General features: G+C 55.3%; 1 protein-coding gene across 1 annotated transcript in view; it reads right to left on the reverse strand.

Moving 5' to 3' along the window:
- Positions 1–8706, reverse strand: part of OSGIN1 (oxidative stress induced growth inhibitor 1) — a 32334-nt gene extending 23628 nt beyond the window's left edge. The window contains exon 1 of the mRNA XM_028142877.2: positions 8623–8706. The gene's annotated coding sequence lies outside the window, so the exon portion shown is untranslated. The remainder of the gene's footprint in view (positions 1–8622) is intronic.
- Between the last annotated feature and the right edge of the window lie 3565 nt (positions 8707–12271).

A 12271-nucleotide genomic window follows, 5' to 3' on the forward strand; every position in this document is an offset into this window, starting at 1 on the left:
GAGCCCGGACACACGCGAGGTGTGACCCCGTGTGGTAGAGCACACGCATCGTACATGGGCAGCCTGGTGAGTTTTGCAGATGCGCATGCTTGTGTGACCACGTCCAGACATGGAAATGCCCAGCTCTTGGCCTGATTTGTGTCCGTGCAGATGAGTGCTGCCTGTTCTTGAACTTGCTATAAAAGGCACCACACAGATGCTCTCTGCTGTTCCAGATCCTGCTCAGAGAGGTGGGCCCTGGGCCCGAACCCCTCGGCCCCTGCGGGAGCGTTTCCCTCTCTCTCCCTCTTCCCACTTCCTGTTCCCGTCCTCAGCCTGGTGCAGCCTTAACCTCTTCCTGCTGTCGGCAACTTATTCTTAACAGGAAGGGGACCTGGGGTGCGGTACTGCCCTGGTCCTTCTCATAGACGACCCCCAACGCCCGTGTCCAGGCCTCCTGTTTCCTTGTCTCGCTGCTCCTTGGCCACCCCTGACCTTTCAACCCCAGGAAGTCTGGCCCACAGCCACCAGGCCCACCTCCAGGCTTGTGGGTGTGATGACACACGGGCACTTTACATTAGTTGGGGCCAGTGACTTCTCAAAGTGGGGTCTCCAGACCAGCGGCATCAGTGCCACCTACGACGTGCAAATGCCAGTTCTCAAACCCCACCCCAGACTCATGACTAGAAAACACTCAGCATTTCTGTCATTTACTTTCACACTCGCCGTACTTTGCCACCAGATATGCGGGTGTTTTCCCGCGCCCACCGGGTCTCAGACACTAGTGGGTGTCCTACAATTCGATTCTGACACCAACTGGAGTTGGCACAGACCTTGCAGGTGAAGGGCTCAGCCCCATAAGACTGCCTCCACTTCAAATGCCAGTCGCAAGGAGTGGGTCCCCGGGTGACCCACACTTCTGTCCAACTTGGCGTCAAATTGAAGGTTCCCATGACCCCTTTCTCGGGGCCACTAATTTGCCTCAGCAGCTCCCAGAGCCCCGGGCAGCAGTTGCTTACTATTGTGGATTCATTACAGGGGAGACTTTACGGATACAAACGGACAGCCAGGTGTAGACATGCGGAGGTGTGTCCTGCGCACAGGACTCTGTCCCCGGGGAGCGGGTGGTACCCCACCCGTCGCTCCATGTGCTCGCCAGCCTGGGAGCTCTCTGAGCCCCGTGCCTCAGGGGCTTTATGGGGCTTCATCAGGCAGGCACGGTGATTGGTACTCAGCCTCCGGCCTCTCTCCTCCCTGGGGATGGAAATGGCTGGAAGTTCTAAGTTTCTAAGCATGGTCTTTCCGGTGACCAGCCCCCATCCCAAAGCTGGCCAGGAGCCCACCCAGAGTCACCTCATTAGAACAAAAGACACCATCACCCAGGAAGTTCTGAGGGGTTTAGGAGCTCTGGGTCAGGAACGGGGGTCTGAGATCAACTGTTTGAATAAAAGATGTTCTGAGCACCTTGATCATTGAGGAAATGACAAAGATTTTAGGAACTCTGGCCAGGAGCTGGGGCGGATGACCAAAATACATATTTCTAATTCTTTTGTTGTTGTTGTTAATCCTCACCCGAGGATATTTTTCCATTGATTTTTAGAGAGAGTGGAAAGGAGGGGAAGAGACAGAGAGAGAAATTATGTGAGAGAGACACACTGATTGGTTGCCTCCCGCAAGTACCTGGACCAGGGCCAGGGATGGAGCCTGCAACCCAGGTATGTGCCCTTGACTGGAATCAAACCCAGGATCCTTCTGTCTGCAGGTTGATGCTCTATCCATTGAGGCAAACCGGCTAGGGCTATATGTCTTATTATTTGGCAATATCACACTCACTAAATCAGAAAGTTAGGGGGTGGGGCCCAGCAATCTGTGTTCCTACAAACCCTCCGGGGGTTCTGATGCAGTTCAAATGTGAGAACCACTGACTCATAGTATGAGAACAGGATGGTGATGAATCAATCAAAATGGAACATCACTTTCTTTGAGTAGAAGTACGTTTTATCATTGTTCTAAAAATATCAAGGAGTTCTGGTACTAGGGCTGATGTGGCTGATATGCAATCAGAGCGCCAGCCCAGCCTCCTCGGCGGACCAGCTAGATCCTGGCTGCCCACCTGGGTCAGACCCGGCACAGATGCCAGCCCCACACACGGGAGAGGTGGGTCACAGGTGCCTCTCGCCTCCGTGAGAGTCCAGGCCCGGTGTGCTCATTACTTTCCACTGGCTTCTCCCAGATCCGTCCCTACCTTCTCTGCCCACGCTGAGCCCAGGGAGGCTGGTGCCCGGGCCAGCAGCCTGTGGTTGGGTTTGATCAATGGGAGACGGTGGCAGGAGGGCAGAGAGCAGGAGGACAGAGTGGTCTGTGAAGGGGTGCGCTGGCAAGCATCTGACAGGCAGGCTAGGGGATGCTGTGGAAAGCCCTAATTTGCAGTGTTTGCCCAGTTCTGTGGTGTAACTACACATACAGAAGTATTTCCACCACACAGATGCGTAGATGTGGATAACTTCATGACCACAGTTAGTAGTGAAATGAAGCAAAATCACTATGGAGTGATGAGTTTTGAGCATTATCTTTGTTTTGAATATAATTTATTAGTTATAAGTTGATGTGTTTAACAACTGACTCACAAAATTCCTGAAACTTTTACAGTCGGCTTTCACAAGCTGGCACGAGCCTGCTGGGGCACTCTGCTGGCAGAGCAGCCCCATGGCCAGGCCTGCTCCAGCTCTGTGACTCCTCCCCCTGCTCCAGCGCTGTGACTCCTCCCCCTGCTCCAGTGCTGTGACTCCTCCCCCTGCTCTAGCGCTGTGACTCCTCCCCCTGCTCCAGCGCTGTGACTCCTCCCCCTGCTCTAGCGCTGTGACTCCTCTCCCTGCTCTAGCGCTGTGACTCCTCCCTCTGCTCCAGGGCTGTGACTCCTCCCTCTGCTCTAGGGCTGTGACTCCTCCCCCTGCTCTAGGGCTGTGACTCCTCCCCCTGCTCCAGCGCTGTGACTCCTCCCCCTGCTCTAGGGCTGTGACTCCTCCCCCTGCTCCAGCACTGTGACTCCTCCCCCTGCTCTAGGGCTGTGACTCCTCCCCCTGCTCCAGCACTGTGACTCCTCCCTCTGCTCTAGCGCTGTGACTCCTCCCCCTGCTCCAGCACTGTGACTCCTCCTCCTACTCTGCTCTCTCCCAGCTCTCCTTGTCCCTTCAGCCTGGGCAGGGCTGGCTTCCTGCAGTGCTATCCCCAGTATGTCTCAATGACTCTCCTTGTTCCTTTGTTGGGTAACCCAAAGGTGGTATCCTGGGGGTAGGGGACAATAGAGCAGACGCCCACCTCCATCTTTTCCTAACTTATCGACCTTCTGCATAAGATGTCATTGGAAGAAATGATTCTGAGGCCAGAACCAGAAACCCAGGGGGCATGGCAGGCTCTCGAGGACAGAAAGATCCTCAGAAAGAGTGACTGCAGCCGGGCGCGGCAGGTGGGCGTGGCCTCACCTGTCATAACAACGCACAAGGCCTTGGACCTGGCAATGCCGTGTGAGGCATTTGTCTTAGAGACAGACTCGCACCATGTGAAGTGATGTCTGTGTAAAGTTATTCATTACAACACTGTTTAGAAGAGCTGAAAACGAACACAACTCAAGTGTCATCATTAAGAGACTCATTAAATCGGTCCAGGCACATTCTTAAACGGAACATTTGCAGCCATTCTTTACAATAATGACATGAAAGGTGCTCCATGGTCACGCGTGAAAGCAGACTTCAGGAAGGGGGTGGAGTCTGCTTCCCGAACAGGCCATAAGGAGGCCCTGCTCTCCCACTCCCTGCTGCATTCCTAGCCCCCCAAGGGCTTTACTGAAAGAATGGGGTGTGGGAGAAGCAGGAAGAGGTGTGGATTTGGGTCTGGGGTCTTCAGGGAAGGCCTCCCTGAAGAAGTGACATTTCCACGGAGACTCGAAGAACGTGTGAGGAGCCAGCCATGGGAAGAGCGTTCCAGACAGAGAGGAAGGCATGGGCAAAGGTCCTGGGCTGGGAGGGCTGGTGCGTGTGAAACAGCAGCAGGGCCGAGGCTTCCAAACTCTGGGGGTGAGGACTGGGGGACGTTGAAAAGGTGGGCAGAGGACCAACCACGCAGGGCTTTGATAGGCAGTGTGTGGAGAAACTTGCCTTAGGAGCCACTTCCCAGCTGTGTGACCTGAGGCAAGTGACTTCACTGATCTGGGCCTTGGTTTGCTCATGGGAAAAATGGGGATGAAAGCAGGAACCACTACACAGGGTTGGGAATGTTGTATCACATTGAGAACTATGCCTGGCGCATGGAAAGTTCTGCAGAAATGCTAGCTGCCATCACCATCATCATCATTATTATTAATAGAGGATCCCAGGAGACAGAGCCAGGCCTAGAAACCAAGTTCCCTGGCTTGGGGTTCTGGGTCTTTCCCATTCTACCTCTCCCTGCACACACCCTGATTTGGAAAACCGCAGCTGGCAGAGACCCTGGGTCTGGATCCTGTCCAGGCCCCTAATTGGGAGCTTCTGTGTCTCTAGCACTATGATCGCATCTCTGGAAAGAGGGCTTGGCACGCCTGCCCACCCCTGCAGGCTTCCAGTGTCCCTGCAGGTGTCCCGGCAGGCCTGAGGCTGCCTCCTGCCCTGAGGGGGAAGGAGCTGGAGAGTGGCCCTAGGCTGTGTGCTGATGGGGTGGTGGCTAAGGGGCCTCAGGGGCCCTGCTGGGGAGGTGTCCCAGGTGCTCAGGGACACAGTGACCCTCTGCATGATCCTCCAAGCTCTGGCAGGCATGGGTTGGGCTGAGCCCTGGGTGGCTGCTTGAGTCCCTGGCCTGCACTGCTGGCTCGGGGCAGGCAGCGACTGGCAGAGGGAAAGTGCAGCCAGGAGGAGAGGATAGACTTGGAGCAGGACCTGCGGATGCCTCCAAAGCTGGGCCCCAGAATTGCTTTTCCTTCCTTCTAGCTGCTCAGAGTCGACCTTGACTCCTCTTCATTCACACCCCAACCTATCAGCAGACCCCACCAACTGGACCTGCAAATGCACTTGGAATTTGACCACTCCGCACCACACCCAGACTGCTGCCACGCCTCCTAACCACAGCCCATCCTCCAGCAGCAGCTGGGACGATCACAGGAAGCCAGGTGGCATCCCTGTTCCTGCAGTGACTTCTCCCCCAGAGTATAAACCAGTCTGTCTGACCCCTCCCATCTTGGCCCTCCCGGGCCCCTTGCTGCCCCCAAACACAGGGCCGTGCAAGTGCTATTCCCTGGGCCTAGACGGCTCTTCCCTGACTGCCACGTGACTCGTTCCTCAGTTCATTCAGGTTTTTGCACAAATGAGTTCTCGGTGGCCAGAGCACCCCCTATAAAACAGCAATTCTACCCTCCTTAGCCAGCCGTGTTTCCACATGGCCTGTGCCATCACATTGCATACGCATGCTTACCTGCTCGTTTGTTTGTCTGAATCCCCCCCACACTGGGATGGATGCAAGTTCCCAGAGGGCAGGCTGTTTTCTGTTCTGTTCCCTAGTCCAGTGGTCGGCAAACCGCGGCTCGCGAGCCACATGCGGCTCTTTGGCCTCTTGAGTGTGGCTCTTCCACAAAATACCATGGCCTGGGTGAGTCTATTTTGAAGAAGTGGCGTTAGAAGAAGTTTAAGTTTAAAACATGTGGCTCTCAAAAAAGAGATTTCAATCGTTGTACTGTTGATATTTGGCTCTGTTGGCTAATGAGTTTGCCGACCACTGCCCTATTCCATCTCAAGCCCAGTATAGGGTCTAGCACATAATGGGTGCTTAACAAATACCACTGCATAAGTTGAGCCATGAGCATTCCTTAAGCAAGACACCACGAGGGCCACAGTCTCCTGGTCTCCTTCCTCTGGGACTGGCCTTTCTGCCCCTGGTGACACAGTGTCGGGGGGGGGGGGTGCCTTCAAAGCCCAGGCTTCCCCTCCAGCAGAGGCCCAGACACCAGAGTGGGAGCAAGGAGGGCAGAGCTGGGCCTCTTTCTGGCCATTGATTGGGCAGGTCTCATTCCATTCAGCCAGCCAGCAGGGCTAGTGCTCAGCTCAGAGACAACATGGTACTATGCCTGGGGAGCTCACAGATTGGGGGAGAGGGCTGCGGCAAGCAAAAGGCAAATGGGAAACGGATGAGGAAGCCTGTGGCCCCAGCTAGCAGAGTCAGGCCATTTTCTGCAGAAGGAAGAGGAAGCCGGGGAGGGGGAGACTGCCTCCGGGAGGGGCCGTGTTGGCAGAGCCAGCCGGGTGCTCTCCGCAGACATTCCAGGGACATTCCATCTCAGCTATCCCAGAAGTCAGCTCTCCCCACCCTCTCCCCCGTTCTAATATCAGGTGGCTTGGGGAGTGGTGGGACTATGTGATAGGGATTACTGGTCATGCGTGGTAGCTTATCTACCTGTTACAATGCACATTCCATACATCTCTGGGTTCAGACACCATCATATCTTGGGGAGAGGAGACAGGGAGTAGTGGGCTAAATGGTGGCCCCCAAAAGGTATGTTGAGATCCGAACCCAGGAACCCGTGACTGTGACCGTATTTGGAAAAAGGGTCTTTGCAGACATAATCAAGCTAAGGGTCCTTATAAGAGACGGAGATCTGAGACACAGGGAAGGCTACTTGGGGAAGGAGGCAGAGCCCGGAGCGATGCAGTCCCAGCCAAGAAAGCCTGGAGCCGCCAGGAGCTGGAAGAGGCAGGGAGGACCCTCCCCTAGAGCCTCCGGAGGGATCCAGGCCTGCCCACGCCTGGATTTAGGACGCTGACCCCTAGAACCGAGAGAATAAATGTCTGGGGTGTCGGCCCCTCCGTCCCCCGTTTCTGGTCATTTGTTGTGGCAGCCCAGGACACTCCTCCAGGAAGGACTGCGGGGGATTAAAACCTGACTGAAAGGTGATTTTGTTTAGGATTAGCTTTCCTTCCAAGTTTCAGGTTTGGGCTTAAGTGTGGTTCCTGCCCAGCTATGTACCTCGCTCCCCTTTCTGCAAGTTGGGGAGGCGTGGTGCCTCCACAGGCAGAGAATGAGGCTCCCGGCAGCGAGGCCCTGGTGCCTCTCCCCTCCCAGAGCCCAGCTCCGAGGCTGCCCAAGGTCAGGGACGCAGGGCAGCACGTGGCGCAGCTGGCCTGCCTGACCTCATCAGCGTGGCTGCGGCCTGGCAGCCCAGGAGCTTTTGCTGTCACCTTGGTGGCCACTGAACGCAGGAAAAGAGACCGTGGGGGAGTGACGCTTTACCAGTCCTGGTGAGGGCCCCCCCGCCCCCCCCGCCTGGCTCCGGGTGAATCTGAGTGTTCAAGGGGTGTGCTGCTCCCCAGAAAGGAGATGGGGGACCATTCACATACAGAGCATTCACCCAGCCCACAGAGCTTAGCATGTCATGTGCAATACTTCACAGGGCGCCAGCTCCCTTCCCAAGGCCACCCCCCAGTAAGCGGCAGGGCTGGCTGGGCTCAGAACCCCAGGAGCTCAGTCTTGGCAGAGCAGCTGAGAAGGAATAAAAGGGGCTCCTGACCAAGCCAAGGGCCTGAGGTGCGGGAGGGGGGGGAGGTGGCAGAGGTCAAAGGTTCAGGGGGAGCAGAGGCCAAGGGTTGGGAGGAGCAGGAGTGGGGCTGGAGGGACCCAAGGCCAGGGCTAACCCAGATGTGGGTCCTGCCATGCTAGCGGTGTCCTGGGGGTGGGGCTGGTGGGACTCTGATTGGGGTCTGGGGGTGGGGCTGAGTGCCAGGTGCTTCCCATGGGCAGTCTCTGGTGTGGTGGACCCAGAGAAACCAGGGCTCACACCGTCGCTCTGCCTTCGCTCAAAGGACAGGGAGCGCACTGCTAGTGCGGAGAGAGCCCTGGGTGGGGTTAGCTGGACAGAGAAACCCAGGCGGGGAAACAGTGCAGCAAAGGCTGGCCTGAGGCTGCAGCGGGGGTGGGGGAGGTGGGGTGAGGGCCTTGGGCGTCTGCCAGGTCTGCAGTTCCTCTGCAGGACTCGAGGCCGCACTGAAGCACAGAGGTTTAGTGGGGGAGGGGGGCATGTGAGAGGGGGGCTCGTTCACCACATGTCAGGCTCTGCCCCAGCCTAGATGCCAGTCAGAAAGCCTAAGGCCGAGCGGGGTCAGCCTGACAGAGCCCAGGCGAGCACTGCCCTGTCTCCCAGGCTTGGGGGCGGGTGGGTGGGCACTGGTGAGGACTGCTCCTCAAGAGGGGGTGGCACTGGGCCCGGTGCTCTGGAAGCCACCCACTCCTAGCTGCAATGGGATGAGTGGTGACACTTGTGTGGCCTGATGACATTGGCCGGTGGCGTGTTTTAAGCACCTTCCGCACACGCACACGCACACGCACACGGGGTGTGTGCCGGGGCGTCCCACGGAGGAGCGCCCTTCTCCCTTCAGGCAGCCCTTCGAGGGCAGAACCAGACTTAGCCCCTTTTACTACTGGGGATACTGAGGCTCAGGGGTTGCCGGATGACAAGCACGGTGCTGGGGTTCCCACCCAGGCTCCCTGACTCTACAGCACGATTACCCGTCCTCACTCCAGGGCAGAGCCAGCCCTCTGGAGACCCTCCTCCTCTCTGGCCCACATACCGGACCCCACGGCTCCCCTGGAGAAGGCCGTAACCCCCCAGGCCTCTGGCCCCCTCCTTACCTGATAATAAAGGTGGGGTGCTGTGGGGCTGACAAGTGACCGGCACTAGATGGAGAGGTGCAGGCACGGGGGATGCGCCCTCCTCCGGGGGCCCCCACCTGGGTGTGGCAACAGGAAAGTTGGGGGACAAGGGGCCAGGCTGGCCTGTTTGTCGCATCACAAAGTCCTGCCTAGTCTGGCTGGGTGCTTAGTAGGAGGAAGGCTCAGAGGGGCCCTAGCGGCCTGGCCAGGCCCAGCTCCCTCCCATAGTGGCTCCACAGAGCACTCAGTCTCAGTGGGGGCACCTTGGAAATGGGTACATCTTGCCAAGGTTAAGTCCAAGGCAAGAGGTTGCCAGGTGAGAGGCCCTGCAATTGGGGTTTCGACCTCTGGGCTGGGGCGGGTGTTACTAGGGCCAGCCAGAGCCATCACCTGATTGCGGCCTGGGCTGGGGCCCAGGTCTGAACCTCTGCAAGCTGTGTGTGTGTGTGTGTGTAAATGCACCCAGGTCCAGGCCTGTGTGCCCCGGGCATCTCAGACAGGCGGCCCTCCATTCCTGTGGCCAGCAACTGCCTTTCTTTACTGGAGCTTTCTGGACGGAGCCACGAAGGAGAAGCTAGACCACAGAGTCTTCCAAAAGGAGGCGGAGCCAGTAGCTGCCCTGTGGCAGAAGTGAGAATAGACTGTGGGCGGGAGGAGGGGGTCCCAGATGCCAGAGTGGCCACTGCCATTCAGAAGGGCTGCAAATCGCCTCGCTCAGCATTCCCAAACTTTCCCCCCAGCAGCTGCCAAGGCTTTTAATAAACAAAAGCTCACTTGGAGTACCAGTACCAAATATTCTAAAATAAAATATTTTACTGGTTCATATCTGTTTTTTTTGTTTATATCTGTTTTATAAATTAAAATGAATACACTTACTTATTGCAAATTCAGTAATGGCCACCCAGCTCACAAGTAATGATGCCAGGATCAGAGCCATATCTGGGTTTAAATAAAATGTGTCCAAGCCTGTGTCACAGCTAACGGTTCTTGGTAATCACAAAATTGAGAACAACTTTAGGAGCTATGGTTTCTCTATGTCTGAGGGCCATCAATATAACAAAGATGACCAGAGAGTCATGTCTGGGGTTCTGTGCTGGGCTGGTGAGTTTGGATGAGTAATAAAAAGCACAGGCAGACGTAATTCATAAACTTTCATAATTCATAATTCACACCGTCCTGTGGGAAGCCAGGCTTGGTCCTGCAGGAATCCTTGGCTTTCCTCTCAGGGAAAGAAAGGACCTGACAACTGAATGGATGTGTCTTCCTCTCACCTCATCTCTCCTGCCACTCAAATCCTCCTCCCTCTGCTCTGAAGCGGTGTCGCTGTCTGTGGGCGGGGGGCGGGGGGGGGGGGGAGGGGGCGGGGCGGGCAGGACCACCTATGACCTCCCGCGAGTTTGGGCACACTGGCCTTTGACTCAAGGACATAAAGCAAGAGATGTGGAGCGTGTTTCTCTGGGCTCGACCGATGTCGGTGCAGGGGTGGAGGTTCAGTTTGGAGGGACAAAGGTGTCAAGCGTCCGTTAGTCAATTTCTCCTGTGTGTGTGTTTGCCTGGGTTTAAAGACCAGGACTATTGTCACTGTTGTTTTTAATACTTCACACTCTTCACAAGTTCAGCTCTCAGCTGCTTCACTGGAGGGTGGTGGCTGCATGATCCTGAGATCTTGGGTAGAAATCTTAACTTTTAGCAACAAGGCTATTTGGAAATAGCAAACACTGGAAAGGAGCGGTTTGGGACGTCTGGTGCTTGTTCTGACAAGCTGATCTGTGTGGCTGCATAGTACAGAGAGCTCTGAGGCATGCTGATAAAAAGCTGAAAATTAGTATAGGTTTAGATAGTTCTCTCAGGGTGCTCAATTCAACAGATTTTGGGAGAAGCCGGGGTATTCTGAGGGTTTAATGAAGTTGAGGTTAGCTTGTATCACAAGCTGGCAGGTTGGTGGCACCAATATTTGATAGATCACACTGATGAATAGATTGTTTTCGCTTCAGTTAAAAGTTACAAATACAATTTTTAAGTGAAAGCATAATAAAGTATTTGTGGAGCTCCAGAAGGCCCACAGAGCCTGGCCAGTCCCCGACCATCACGGTGCCAGGTCCCACTGGGAAGCCACCACCTCCGGCCCCCGAGGGCAGTTCCTCTGGCCAGGAGCCGGGTTCTGAGTTCTGCCCGCAGGTGGCTTTCCTCGGCTCCTCGTACTTGTTGCTGGGCTCTTGAGAACACACCTGTAGAGCCAGCATTAGAGCCCAAGAGAGAAGTTCACTTTGTGTCCAGAGAGAGGATCCTTCAAAGTGCTTCCCTTGTGAGATGCATGCTACTCTGGTGGCTCTTGGACAAAGGGATCATCTCGTTTCATCCTTTTCCAATTTTTGTTCTTTCAAGTCTCTCGAGGACCTTTTGCGTCTGTGGGGAAGTTATCCTAGAGGCGGGAGAGCAGCAGGCTTGGGCGGGCAGCCCCAGATCCATGCCCTTGTGATGTGCAGGATCTGGGCACAGGTTTAATACCAGGGTCGGTTTGTACCTGTTAACTTAGGTTAAGCTCCAAGTTCAGGAAAGGGAGAGACAACACTGCCATCTAGTGGCAAACGGGGTGGACAGCGCACACAATGACAGCTGATTCGGATCCAGTTGTTCAGGCTCAGAACCATTTTTAGCATCAGAATGAGTCTCTGACCCCATGTGACAGTGGCCGAGGCAGCAAGGGGGTGGGGGAGGGTTTGCAGGCTCCTTCCTCTCCAGCCAGGGCACCGTCACCACCCAAGGAGCCAGCTGCTGTGCTGCAGGCACCACACTACACTCCAGACCTGCCTATCTCCTCAAGTCCCCTCTCACCGTCCCAGGAAGGAGCCAGTGACACCAGCATTCCGCACAGGGAGCGGACGTGCAGACTTGTGTTCACGGCCAGGCGGGCAGCCCCCCTTAGCCTGGGGGGAAGGGGACACTGTCTAGTTTGAGAGAGGTGTAAGTGGGACTGCAGAGAAGTGTGGCTTTTTAATTTCCCTTTTTGTGTGTTGGAAGGAACTTCCCTGATAGGCCTTAAGTCACCCAGCAGTTCTGTAAGGGCAGGGCTCCTCCCCTGCAGCTCTGCCTGGGCTGCCTGGCTGGGAGGCAGGTCAGTGTGGTGGAAACGCATGCTCTGGCACTGGCCCACCCTCGCCAGCTGCTCGGCCCTCTCTGAGCCTCAGTTTCCTCATCTGCCAGTAAGAACACTCCCTCAGGCTTCGGTGTGGAGAATATCTGGCCCAGAGCAGAGATACTGTTTCTTTCTCCTTTGCTGGGTGATTAAGTATTAACTATTTGGGAAATGCAAATGTAATTCAGAAAAAAAAAGAGAAAAAAACCAAAGGTGCAAGAGACCTGGGGTTCACCTCTATAGATTTTGCTAAATGGAAACTAATGCAGAACTTTCTGCAGTGCGGAGAAACCATTGGGCAGCTTTTGTTTCTAAGAATAGATAAAAATGGATTTGATATTCCAATGAGTGTCTTAGAATCCAATTAAAAATCAGAAAGAGATGTTTGCTCCATTTAAGTCTTAAGTGCACATTATGCTTAATTTCAAACAAAGCCCAGAATAAGCTGATGCAAAATGTTAAAGAGATACCAACTCCTTTTAAGCCACATAC

This window comes from Eptesicus fuscus, chromosome 21 (assembly GCF_027574615.1).
Source record: "Eptesicus fuscus isolate TK198812 chromosome 21, DD_ASM_mEF_20220401, whole genome shotgun sequence".
Lineage (NCBI taxonomy): Eukaryota > Metazoa > Chordata > Mammalia > Chiroptera > Vespertilionidae > Eptesicus > Eptesicus fuscus.